Raw genomic sequence first — 14,411 nt, forward strand, 5'->3', positions numbered from 1 at the left:
TGTTGACAAACCTGCTCTTGGCTTTCGTAAAATTTCTTCCTCTGGTGTCCTGGACAGCCCCATAACTTGTCCATGGAAAGGGCTGCTTCAGAAAATTGCACTCTTTATGGTGGCAATTCAGTCTCACATTTGAGTCCTTGATGGTAAAAGGTATTTAAATTTAAAAGTGTATTTTGATATAAAGTCTATGGAAACCCACTCCCTCCCAGTTATTTGGATACTCTTGCCAAGCAGAGACCTTGGGGCTGGCTGCTTCATGCCTATTCCATTTTCCCATTCAATCCATTTTCACTGAAAAGGAGACATAAGCAGTGAAGCCAATATAGTTTTATTGGATCCAATGCACTGCCACTAAAACAAATATATGTACACTCAGGCCAATACACTTTTATTAAAACAAATAGAATTTAATTCAAACCAGCATTCAATACGTTTTCTCAAAGCAATGAAATTAAGCTCTACCAGTACTTCTGCTCAATATGTTTCCCCAATCAAATCCATTTGAACAAAGTGAAATATATTTATCATAGATAACACAGTTTTATTAAAAACAAATTCACTGAAACCAAGTCTCCCTTTGAACTGATAGATAAAAATCCTAACAATTGTACAATTAGATCATAGAACAGATGTATTTTTACTTTAGCAAAAAGCATTTCTGTTCAAGTTCACTTTGAAACACACTAATGAATAATAAAAGTTGCTCCAAAAATGTCTAACAGTATTTTCTCAAAAGTATGTCCTTCGGGGTTGAAGTACAATCTAGAAAGTAAAAAACACTTAGGGGAAAAAAAACAGTGCTGGGAATATGATTACAATAAATTCAGATTTGTAATAATTAAATTAAGCCTACTCACATGTACTTAGTGTGAAGTTATTGGATGTGTGTGAACACATAAACATGCTTGGGGACATATTGTAGCTGTGTGGATCTGCCAGCAATGCAGGAAGGAGATCCTGGTTCGATTCCTGGGTCAGGAAGATCTGCTGGAGAAGGGATAGATTACCCACTACAGTATGCTTGGGGTTCCATTATAGCTCAGCTGGTAAAGAATCTGCCTGCAGTGTGGGAGACCTGGCTTTGATCCCTGGGTTGGGAAGATCCCCTGGAGAAGAGAAAGGCTACCCACTCCAGTATTCTGGCCTGGAGAATTCCATGGACTACAGTCCACAGGGTCGCAGAGTCAGACACCTCTGAGCGACTTTCACTTTGCTACTATATCCCATTATCCAGAAAAAAATCTTTCTTATCAGTGTTCAAACATATAAATTCTCTTCTATCTCAGGTCCACTAGGGATTATCATGCTTAGGGCAAACCTGAAGGAATGGGAAGTGGGATATGTGTATGGCTCTTTGGAGGCAATTTCAGTCTTGGTGCTTAGATCACAAACCACCTTCGAATCTTCTGAACTGTGGAGAGGGAGAACCACTTCTAAATGCTATGCACCTTTTCCCCCCCTTTATTATTATTATTATTTTTTAAATTAGAGAATAATTACTTTACAATATTGTGGTGGTTTTTGCCATAAATCAACATGAATTAGCATTAGATATACATTTGTCCCCTCCTTCTTGAACACCCCCCCTTACCTCCCTCCCCATCCCACCTCCCTGGGTTGTCATAGAGCACTGACTTTGGGTTCCCTGCATCATACATCAAACTCCCACTGGCTATCTATTTTACATATGGTAATGTATATGTTTCAATGTTATTCTCTCATATCATCCTACCCTCTCCTTCCCCCACTGTGTCCTTTTTCAGAGTAACAAACTTACTACATACAAGCAAGACTATCCAAATGCATTCCACCTCTACCCAGGGCCACCATGGTCCTGCCATAAGCAAACCCTCAGGTAGAGCAGCACATCTAGAGAACTTGGAACCCTTCCCATCATGGAACATTAGGGATCTAATCCGTGGCCAATATGAATCCCATACTGTCTGCTTCTGCAGTGATCCCCCTTCTGTCTTCTCTGTCTCCATTCTTTCCTGAGACTACAGGTCATAGGGACAAAAACAAAGAATTCTATTCCCTTCATGAAGCATCCCAGGAAATACTCTCTAATCAAGACTGTGGGTTCCCATCACTGTTTCCTCCTTCCTGCCTAGAAAAGTACAAAAGATACCTGCAGACTGTGCCCTCAAGTCATCGGGCAAGTAATTCATTGACCTCTAAAGCACAGTGACCTTGAATGAACTGGCTGTCCCTCACTGAAACACAGTTAGTCACAGAGGATCCCTGGAGAACAGTTAGCCCCAGATGGGCACTAAGGAATTATTTATAAACGTGAAATGTTAGATATTCAAATATTTAGCACAGAGGGAATTGGCCAAATATATTGCAATACTATCTTCTTGATGTATTCTATAGTATTGATACCAATACAATATTGCAAGCATTCAAAGTGATGTTGTAGAGAGATTTATGGAGTGGGAAGTATTTATGGTATATGATTAAATGAAAAAAAGTTTCACAAAACATTATGTGTGATTATTTATCTTTGTAAAGTAGACATGTGTATCTATGCATAGATAGAAAAGATGGAAATGTTAATAGTGGTTACCTAAGTTGAGGAGTCATCATTTTCTGTTTTTGACAAGTTCCCTACAATACACTCATATCACTTTTGATATAAGAAAAATTTATTTTAAGAGTGATTATTTTTTAAAGGATAGTGTTGAGTCCAATCTAAAATGTAGTGACCAATGGACCTGGAGGAATCAACCTGCCTGACTTCAGACTATACTACAAAGCTACAGTCATCAAGACAGTATGGTACTGGCACAAAGACAGAAATATATATCAATGGAACAAAATAGAAAGCCCAGAGATAAATCCACGCACCTATGGACACCTTATCTTTGACCAAGGAGGCAAGAATATACAATAGAGAAAAGATAATCCCTTTAACAAATGGTGCTTGGAAAACTGGTTAACCTCCTGTAAAAGAATGAAACTAGAATACTTTCTAATACCATACACAAAAATAAACTCAAAATGGATTAAAGATCTAAATGTAAGATGAGAAACTATAAAACTCCTAGAGGAAACATAGGCAAAACACTCTCTGACATAAATCACAGCAGGATCCTCTATGACCCACCTCCCAGAGTAATGGAAATAAAAGCAAAAATAAACAAATGGGACCTAATTAAACTTAAAAGCTTTTGCACAACAAAGGAAACTATAAGCAAGGTGAAAAGACAGCCTTCAGAGTTGGAGAAAATAATAACAAATGAAACAACTGACAAAGAATTAATCTCAAAAATATACAAGCAACTCCTGCAGCTCAATTCCAGAAAAATAAAAGACCCAACCAAAAAGTGGGCCAAAGAACTAAACAGACTTTTCTCCAAAGAAGACATACAGATGGCTAACAAACATATGAAAAAATGCTCAACATCACTCATTATCAGGGAAATGCAAATCAAAACCACAATGAGGTACCATCTCATGCTGGTCAGAATGGCTGCTATCCAAAAATCTATAAGCAATAAATGCTAGAGAGGGTGTGGAGAAAAGGGAACCCTCTTACACTGTTGGTGGGAATGCAAACTAGTACAGCCACTGTGGAGAACAGTGTGGATATTCCTTAAAAAACTGGAAATAGAACTGCCATATGACCCAGCAATCTCACTGCTGGGCATACACACCAAGGAAACCAGAATTGAAAGAGACACATGTACCCCAATGTTCATCACAGCACTGTTTACAATAGCCAGGACATGGAACCAACCTAGATGTCCATCAGCAGACGAATGGATAAGAAAGCAGTGGTACATATACACAATGGAGTATTACTCAGCCATTAAAAAGAATACATTTCAATCAGTTCTGATGAGGTGGATGAAACTGGAGCTTATTATACAGAGTGAAGTAAGTCGGAAAGAAAAACACTAATGCAGTATGTTAACGCATATATATATATATATATATATATATATATATAAAATTTAGAAAGATGATAAAGATGACCCTATATGTGAGACAGCAAAAGAGACACAGATATAAAGAACAGACTTTTGGACTCTGTGGGACAAGGCAAGGGTGGGGTGATTTGAGAGAATAGCACTGAAACATGTATATTACCATATGTGAAATAGATCACCAGTCCAAGTCTGATGCATGAAACAGGGCACTCAAAGCCGGTGCACTGGGACAACCCAGAGGGATGGGATGAGGAGGGAGGTGGGAGGGGGATTCAGGATGGGGGACATACGCATGGCTGATTCATGTCAATGTATGGCAAAAACCACCACAATATTGTAAAGTAATTAGCCTCCAATTAAAATAAATTAATTAATTAAAATAAAATAAAATGTAGTGACAAATATTGGATCTGGCTCTGTCATCCTTTCAGAAAGGCGCAGTGATCATGTCACTTTTTTTTGTCTTTACATAAGGTTCTATTTGTAGGCTCTGTGCAACTGGTCATCCAACATTCACTTATACAAGAAACCAGGTAATAAATTCCTCCTTGAGTTGTTCCAGGAATCAGTGACTCAACAAAAAAAAAGATGCACCACCCCCCCCCCACCCGCCGCTTTATTTTGTCAGATGAAATGAAATCTGCCATCCCAGATTTTCTTTTACCTTAGCTCAGAGCCCTGCCCAGGGGTTCTGATGATCTCATCTCAGATGACTGGGAACATCTAGTGCCTCTGCTCCTTTTCAGTAATTTCAGTTCTACTTTCTTCCTTTTTTGTTCTTTTTTTCTTTTTTTAACCATGTTTACTTATAAAAGAGATTCAGATTTATGTTAGAAATAGATATAAATTACAAAAAAATCCAATAGAAGCAAATATTAAACAAATATAAATATTTGACTATGATTATGCAAAGAAAGCTCCTGTTGCTTTATTGGTGTCATTGAGTCCCTGCTCCGCTGGGTGAGTGACGCCTAAGGAGAAACCCTGAGAGAATGGGGGCCGGGAGTCATCTCATTTCTCTTGCTCAGGTGCATGATCCTCTAGTCTCCGCTGGGCACGGATACGGACAGGTCAGCTTGTCCGCCTAGGGTGCCCACCAGTGGCCTGGAGGCATTGGACAGTGAGCCCAGGAATGGAAGGCACCCCTCTCCTTCACTGGGATCCTCCTTGCACCCTTCTGGGAAAGATTTTCTCTCTGGGCTGCTTCATGAGCATGGTTCAGCACCTACGGCTCAGCTGTGTCCCTATTCTGTATTTTCCTGTGACCCACTATGAAGATGAAGGATGAGAATGAGAAAGGAGAGAGGACTAGTTTGATGACTGGTGATAAAGAAAAGTACAGACAGATGGACAATTAGGGAACAGAAGAGACAACACAGAGTACACAGAACATGTTTATTTAATACTGACATTTATCCAACTGCAGTTAAAACCCAGGTGGAATAATTGTTGTTCATTGTACTGTTTTAGATGAAAATGGTAGACATAAATGGAACTGTCAAAATTGTAAACCTTCCTGTCTTCATTAAAAATAAGGAGTTAAGAAATGAAAAGCAGTAGGCAGGGAGGCAAGAGTGTTTCGAGATTTGTTTTTTTTTTTCCGCCTAAGGCAACATTCCTGATGAAGCTTGGCATCCAGGTGCGCTGTTTTCTGCCCTGCTACTAACAGTTACTTCATTTTCTCCTCCCTTGGGAAGGGTCACCTAGAGCCCCATGTCCCACCCCAGCCCCTCCTAGCTGGTACATCTTCAGAGACTAGTTATTCTCCCTCACTAGCCTTCAAATAATCCTACTCACCGTTCTTCCTTCCAGTCCTGGGGAAATGCCTTCTCCAGAAGCTGTGCATGTATTAACCATACTAAACCTCTTAATGACCCTTTGAGCGTCTCAGGTGGCGCTAGTGGTAAAGAATCCGCCTGCCAGTGCAGGAGACACAAGAGACATGGGTTCCATCCCTGGGTCAGGAAGATCCATTAGAGTAGGAAATGGCAACTCACTCCAATATTTTTGCCTGGAAAATTCCATGGACAGAGGATCCTGGCAGGCTACAGTTCATAGGGTTGTGAAGAGTCAGACACGACGGAGCATGCATGCTTTAATGACACTTTGAGGGGGACTCTTTTCCCCATTTCACAGAGGTAGAAACTGAGCTTTGGAGAAGTTGAATAACTGACCCTGGGTTGCACAACTTATGCCACGACTGAGTGACAGAGCTAAGATTCAGAGCATCAGCTGACTCCAGAGAAGCAGACCTGCCCTACACCTCGCTGCTTTCCCAGGAAGTCACATGTACGTCTCCATGTACGTCTGGTGCAGAAGAGGAAACTGAGGCCCAGAGAGGTGAAGTGGCTTGCCCACCCTGACCCTGCCAGATAGTCTTTAGCTATTACAGATGCCCAAAAACTGCCACTAAAATGACTGCCAGCATTTTCTAAGAGAAATGACAGTTTAGTTCCAATCTCCTTCTCCATCATTTTTTTAAAGTCAGAGGCATAATAAATAGCACAGCCATGGTTTTACTTCTCATCATTCTTCATTTCCTCTCCCTACTCTTGAGTGGGGGTGCCAGTGCACGACCACGTGGCTCTAGAATGGGCTGGCAGGAGAAGAAGGAGGCTTGGGAAAGACATGAAAAGGACTGGCTTTCTCTCAGGTCATTTCCAACTCATGTCCTTCCTGTGTCCCTGCAGAATTCAACCTCAGTCTGTTGGGAAGTGACTGAAGTCAATGGCTGTCTGTGAAGGAAAGAAGAGGCCAACACACCAGGGACGTGAGAAGTACCTGGAAATCACACCCCACCTGCCCAGGTGTTCGGAGCCAGCAAGCCAAGCCCCAGCCCCGACATGGGAGAGGGCCAGTCACCAGTTTCTGTCAGATTCATAGGCCTTATCAAGAAGAGAGACCAGATAGAGACATTTACTACTTCTTGAAACATGGAGGTTTAACTATTCGTCTATTGATAGGGTGGTAGAAAGAAGGTGAACTTGAGACTCAGATTTTGTTCAGAATTGAAACTAAGCTATAGACTAACCACTCGGAAGTTACTTAAAGTCTCTGAACCTCAGGTTTCTCATCTGTAAAATGGGACAATAGCACAGTGGGTGCTCAAATATGTATTTGATGAAATGATACTAGAGGACTCGAAGTCATTCAGATTACTGGTTTAAAATAAGCAGAATAATCCAATTCCTGTCCATCTGGAGTCTAAGTACTCAGTGTGGAGTTCTAAGGGCAGCCAAGATCTCACTGGCTGACCGTCACTGTTGTTATTGTTGTTGTTCAGTCACCAAGTTGTGTCCAGAGTCGAGCATCACTGAGGTCATCCTGAAATCTATCAGCTACCTGAGAATTTATATTGATTGTATTCTGGGGGTAACACACAATGCACAAAGTCAGCTCTCTCTCTGTTGTTCAAGTTGTTACACCGACTTACATTTGCAGGACCGCTCACTTATGAGTAATGGTGTGCGTGAACGTACACACATACACACATGTGTGCACTCACTCACTCACAGGACCACAGAACTCACCAAAAGGCAGAAGCGGAAAAGCAAATATTACATTCAACCATCATGAGCCCCTGCAGAGCTCAAGAATGCATGTGAGTTTTCCCCCTAATATCCCAACAGGCTAGAGTATTCCTGAGTTTTTAAATAATGTATTTATTATCCAAACACTAGCAGACATCTTCCAGAAATCAGAAGCGTTTTGTCAAGAAGGAAAAGGAACTAACAAAACAGAAGATGAGTAGCATTTCTCAGATGTTTGCCCACATTGCAACTTCAACAAATACTAGCCTGCTCTTGCCTTGTCTGTGATGGCTCTGCCGGCAGAGTGGATGAAAGGGGCAGATTTCAGCTTTAAATGCCTCCTAATAGCATTTGGGCAAATTAACGTACACGGCTGGACATTGGGTTCCAGTCACGGAATGCTCTTTTCCTGTCAGAAGCTCTGACAGCCCAACGCCAGAATGAAATATCAGTAACCTCTTAACATTTTTCTTGATTTCTTTAAGAGTGAACATGAGACATATTAAGAACAACAACCCAATCATTAAACCCCAATGCGGTTCTCCTAGGAGCCAGCTCTATCGCTTTAATCAGATTACGGACAACTCATTCTCATCCCAGCCATTTATCTTCTTTGTTTATACACACACCAAGTGGCATTCTTCTTAGCATCAAAAAATAGTAATCAAAATTGAGGACCACAAAAGACCTTTCATTATGTACGGTGTTAAGTAACATCTATTTGCTTTCATTAGTTTCCAAACACCAAGTACCCTGGTCTTGATTAAACCTGGCATGTGTTAATTACATCCGAGGTCCAGGGTTGTTTTGTCTACAATAAAGGATGACTTAAGAATGAAACCGGAGCTGAAATTTGAGGTTCCCAGGCCTCAGGAGTCACCTGCCTCCAAGCACTTCTTTAGTGAAAGTTTCCAGCCTCAGAACGGCAGTCACAAATGTGAGCTTGTCACAGAAAGTTACATTTTTGGAGGGTTTTGTTTTGGTTTTAAGCCCTTGGCTTTATCACCCATTTTATAGGCTGGAGTTAAATAGCAGCACAATGCAGTTTGCTCTCTTACTGCTCAGCCCTAACAGCCATCATAAGCCATAATTAGAAGTAAAACAACCACATAAATAACATGGCAAAAAAATTGCCACCAGGAAAAGCCAGACTGTGGCTCTGGGAAACTCGAGTGGGTCCGGGGTATCCATCATACTTAAGGGGCATTCCGTGTTTTAGCCCATATTTGTCTTACTAAAGCCAAAATGGGAGCCGTTTAGACTTTCAAAATAGCTCTTAAAAATAGACAATGCTGGTTTAAACAGACTGCTACTGAGTGGGTTGTAGAAACCCTTTGCTGGGAGGCAGGGACAGCTGCGAGGGCTGGGAGGGAGAGGATGGGAACCAGCAGGGAGGAAGGAGAAAGAGTGACTGGCGAGGAAGAGGCCGTGGACTTCCCTGCTCAGGGAGGTCTGGATCAATTTCACCACAGAACTGAGAAGTTCCTGCACACATCGTAGAGCCAGAAGGTCACCCTTCCACTGGGGGAACCAGTGAAGGCCGGTGGCCTCGCATAGGTTGCTTCTGGAACTTATACTCAGTGATGAAGTGGGAACAGGAAGGCTAACATTTTTGTACATTTTACTCGGTTTTTGTTAATTCTCTTAACAGCCTTAGGAAGTCAGAGAAAACAGAGCCCTGAGGAAACAGGACCACCAGCCTGCTTTCTGCCTTTACCTGTCCATTTGCAAAGAGTCTGCTAGAATTAACATAAGGGCACCATACAAATAATTAGAAAGAAAGAAAGTGAAGTAGCTCAGTCATGTCCAACTCTTTGCGACCCCATGGACTGTAGCCCACCAGCCTCCTCCATCCGTGGGATTGTCTAGGCAAGAGTACTGGAGTGGGTTATCATTTCCTTCTCCAACAAATAGAAGCATTTTCTCTTTCCCCGATTTATCCTCCCTGTCCCAGGAGTTAGGAAACAAACTAGAGTAAGCAGGAATGGAAGCAATATGGACAGTGGTTTTTCAATGTGAATCACTTGAAAAACTGATTTAAGTACACGTACTTGCCTTTAAAAATGAAGTCATATGTAATTTTCTATGGAAGAGCCAGAATAGTTAAAGTCTCATCTTCATATAGGATGAAAGAAACACTCCTCGGAATGATCTAAAAGCCCATGTGTTCTCTAAAAAAGGATGATTTGCTTTCTCCTTTTCTTTCTTATTTTGCAAAATCAAACAAATAAATAAAAACAAAACAAATGCATCAAAAACTCTGTGTTGAGAGTTTTCAAAGAAAAAAGAAACATTTTGTCTGTATTAAGCAATGCATTTACTGAAATAGCCTTCTATATAAACCCGTGGATACCGCAGTTCCATTTCACATGTGGGTTTTTGTCTGCATTTATATCTCTGCAGACCACATATGGCGTGACACTGACATTTTTTTAATTAAGATATGAAGTGCTCATTTTTTTTTGAGGACCTGCTATATTCTAACAAATTTACTACATGTCTCAGAAAACACATAGCTTTGCCAAAGTTGGTGAGCAGCCCAGCATGGTTTATCTCCAGCCCACAGCTCTTTCCCTGAATTCAATACTGCAGGCACAATTTAATGCAAACCCAATTTATGACTTAATGCTCTAGGGACCGTAGTGGGAGATTGTTACATTATTCTTTTCTAATCCTATTTGTGTTTTAATTTGCTAAGTCTGTAATGAGGTGCATGCCTTGAATAGATTCAAGATCTTTCACATCGCTTTTGACTTTGTTTAATATAATAGATTTTACAGTTTGCATTAAATACCCAGGTGCTACGGTCAGTATTACCTCTTTATTTTCTCAACTAGAGTGAATAAAATTACACCATGAAAGTAATTGTGTACATGTTTCCTTGTTTATTGTAATGGTTTATTTCCTATTATAATTCTTGATTCAAATTACATCTAGTTCTCCAAAAGTCAATTCTCCATGGGCTCTTACTTCCCCCCTTTCCATACAACTGTTAGTCTCTGAAAACAATGGAGTTTTGGCTGACAGTTGATAAGTCGAGTAACAGTAAGTTTTCTAGTTGAAGTTATGATACTTCAGTTAAATGGAAGGGAATAAAATGAGGAAGTAAAAAGGGAGGAAGGGAAGAAGGCAGGGAAGGAAGGAATGGGAGAATAAGAGAAGGAGGGAAGGGAGGGAAGGAGGCAGAAAATGTGCTGTGTCACCGTACACTGACTATTTTATTTCTGATATTCAGCTGAAATGCGCCATCCCTAATCAGAGCTGCACCATCACCCAAACCCACAGCGTGTCATTTGCTGTCCATAACTGTATTATAGCCAATTATAGCTAAATTCTCTGTTCTGTATGCACATTCAAAGGGCGTCTGGAATGCATTTTGCTATTTTCTGAATCCTATTATTGCAGACATGTTTATTACATTCAGAAGATGGCTTTCTGAAATTACATTGGAATTGTACAACCCACCTGCCATTTACAAACAAAAGGATTTAAACATTTCTTAACAAGGAGAAAGTTCATTGAGCTCTTTCCTGGTAACTTTTCTCATGTTATTTTCTTCCACAGCCATTTTTGTAAGACTCATTGCTCAAGCCTTTATGTTTGTAAAAATATTTAAGTTCTACAGTTAAGGTTTATCTTTGAATTGATAACAATACAACTGATCAAAAAGGAGTTGCAAATTGGCTGTTGACAACTGGGGTAGATGCTTGTGACAATTTTCATTGTGAAATTTTTCTCAGGCTATGTATAAAGGGATTGTAAAAGGGACTCATATATATTTGATAGCTCTGAAATCACTCTTTTAGGTTGCCTGTCAAAAGAAAAAAATTTCAACTTATGTCCTTAAATTTTATTTGGGGCCATTTTAAGAGGCAAGTGAACAGTGTTAGAAAGACACATGATGTCTATTTGAAAACAGAGCACCTCATCATTAATTATTAAGGGAGAAATGAAAGTGTTTTAAGCCCAATGCTTTTCTTTTCCCTTCTCCTGAAGTTTATTCTCTTAAATCCTCCCCCGACCCAAACCTACTTTATTACTGGTGTTTGCCTCCAAGAGCCAAGGGATATTACTACCTTTTTATTTGCTATTTTTACAGGACCCAACAAAGTGCTTTTAAAATATATAACCACTTAATTCAAGTCAAGCTTCTTCAATACTCCTTTCATTCAAGCCCTTTCTAATTTGTTTTCCTCCAGCCAGGAGCCCAGAGAAGACACTGTGATTTATGTTTTCATTTATTTATTTTATTTTGGCTTTTCATTTAAGAAAAGAGTTTCTGCACACCCCCCACCACCCTCAAATCTGCATCACCTCACCCCACTCCACCCTTTTGTATATGGAACATTAAGATTTTCTCAAGGCCAGACTTTGGAGTAGTAAATGGATTTCTTCAGAGCTTTGACCACAGTCAGGAGGAGGCCTGGCCTGGGGTGCTTCTGGGAACATCAGGGGTAGGGGGGTGCTCTTTACAGCCCTCAGGGTGGCAACACCCCAGTGCATGACACTGCTATCTTCTTGAGGACAGGCTCTATCTCTTTTTTCCTTCAACATTTCACACCATGCCAAGTACACAGCTCTTTGGACAGAGCCCTGAAGGAACTTAACCTTTCCCCAGTGATAAAGAATGCTCTGGCATGGAGCTTTAATTACCATGTTATTGCTCAAAGTGACATACTGTTTTTGTTTGGGCACTAGGCATGGGATGGAGGAAACTTCTATATGACATTTAAGAGCTTGGACTTGAGAGTTTAGAGCCATGGGTTTGTGTCTCGGTTCCACTTCTTACCCAGTGGGCTTGAGTGAGTTATTCCTCTCCACACTGATTCACTGATCTAGCCAGTCAGTCAACAAAAACTTGTTAGGGACCTACCCTATGCCAGGTGCTAAGTTAGGTACAGTGGATAACAGGTAACAAACAGGCATGGTTCCTGACTGCACTGATCTAGTGAGGCCAACAGATGGGTAAACATTTACCATGAAATGTGTCAGGCAGAATAACAAGGGATTCCAGGAACGCCTTCTGGGAAAAAGTGATCTATCTCAGAGGTAAAGAATCAGCCTGCAACACAGGAGCTGCAGGAGACTCAAGTTCGATCCCTGGGTTGGGAAGATCTCCTGGAGGAAGAAATGGCAACCCACTCCAGTATTCTTGCCTGGAGAATCCCATGGACAGAGAAGCCTGGTGGTCTACAGTCCACAAGGTCACAAAGGGTTGGTCACGACTGAAGTGACTTAGCATGCATGCATAATACCTGCCTTGTGGGGGCGCTACGAGAATAAATGAGTTAAGGTACAATGGTTCCCTGCATTGCTCCCAACACGAAGCGAAATCTGTGTTGAAAAAAAAAAAAAATTGGAAATGGATTAAAAATCTAAACATAAGACCAGAAACTATTTAACTCCTAGAGGAAAACATAGGCAAAACACTCTCCGACACAAACCACAGCAGGATCCTCTATGACCCACTCCCAGAATATTGGAAATAAACGCAAAAATAAACAAATGGGACCTAATTAAAATTAAAAGCTTCTGCACAAGAAAGGAAACTATAAGCAAGGTGAAAAGACAGCCTTCAGAATGGGGGAAAATAATAGCAAACGAAGCAACGGACAAAGAATTAATCTCAAAAATATACAAGCAACTCCTGCAGCTCAATTCCAGAAAAATAAAAGACCCAACCAAAAAGTGGGCCAAAGAACTAAACAGACTTTTCTCCAAAGAAGATATACAGATGGCTGACAAACACATGAAAAGATGCTCAACATCACTCAATATCAGAGAAATGCAAATCAAAACCACAATGAGGTACCATTTCACGCCAGTCAGAATGGCTGCTATCCAAAAGTCTACAAGCAATAAATGCTGGAGAGGGTGTGGAGAAAAGGGAACCCTCTTACACTGTTGGTGGAAATGCAAACTAGTACAACCACTATGGAGAACAGTGTGGAGATTCCTTAAAAAACTGAAACTAGAACTGCCATATGACCCAGCAATCCCACTACTGGGCATACACACTGAGGAAACCAGAATTGAAAGAGACATGTGTACCCCAATGTTCATCGCAGCAGTGTTTATAATAGCCAGGACATGGAAGCAACCTAGATGTCCATCAGCAGACGAATGGATAAGAAAGCTGTGGTACATATACACAATGGAGTATTACTCAGCCTTAAAAAGAATGCATTTGAATCAGTTCTAATGAGGTGGATGAAACTGGAGCCTATTATAGAGTGAAGTAAGCTAGAAAGAAAAACACCAATACAGTATACTAACACATATATATGGGATTTAGAAAGATGGTAACGATAACCCTGTATGCGAGACAGCAAAAGAGACACAGATGTATTGAACGGTCTTTTGGACTCTGTGGGAGAGGGCGAGGGTGGGATGATTTGGGAGAATGGCATTGAAACATGTAAAATATATGTGAAACGAATCGCCAGTCCAGGTTTGATGTATGATACAGGGTGCTCGGGGCTGGTGCACTGGGACGACGCAGAGGGATGGGATAGGGAGGGAGGTGGGCGAGGGGTTCAGGATGGGGAACACATGTACACTCATGGCAGATTCAAGTCAATGTATGGCAAAACCAATACAGTATTGTAAAGTAAAATAAATAAATTAATTAATTAAAAAAATTGGAAAGTGATTATTGCCATTATTGCTAAGTACCACCCCAGGATTACCGAAGAAATTAACATTTGAGAGCCAGATAGTTCTTCTTTTTTAATATAAAGAACTAAATAGTAATGTCATCTGTAGAACATTAAAGTAAATTTGGAGATAGTGAAATAAAATTAATAGGCTCTCTCAAGTAAACTTATATGCAGAGTACATCATGAGAAACGCTAGACTGGAAGAAACACAAGCTGGAATCAAGATTGCCAGGAGAAATATCAATAACCTCAGATATGCAGATGACACCACCCTTATGGCAGAAAGTGAA

The sequence above is a fragment of the Bos javanicus genome, chromosome 4, assembly GCF_032452875.1.
Source record: "Bos javanicus breed banteng chromosome 4, ARS-OSU_banteng_1.0, whole genome shotgun sequence".
In the NCBI taxonomy this organism is placed as follows: Eukaryota; Metazoa; Chordata; class Mammalia; order Artiodactyla; family Bovidae; genus Bos; species Bos javanicus.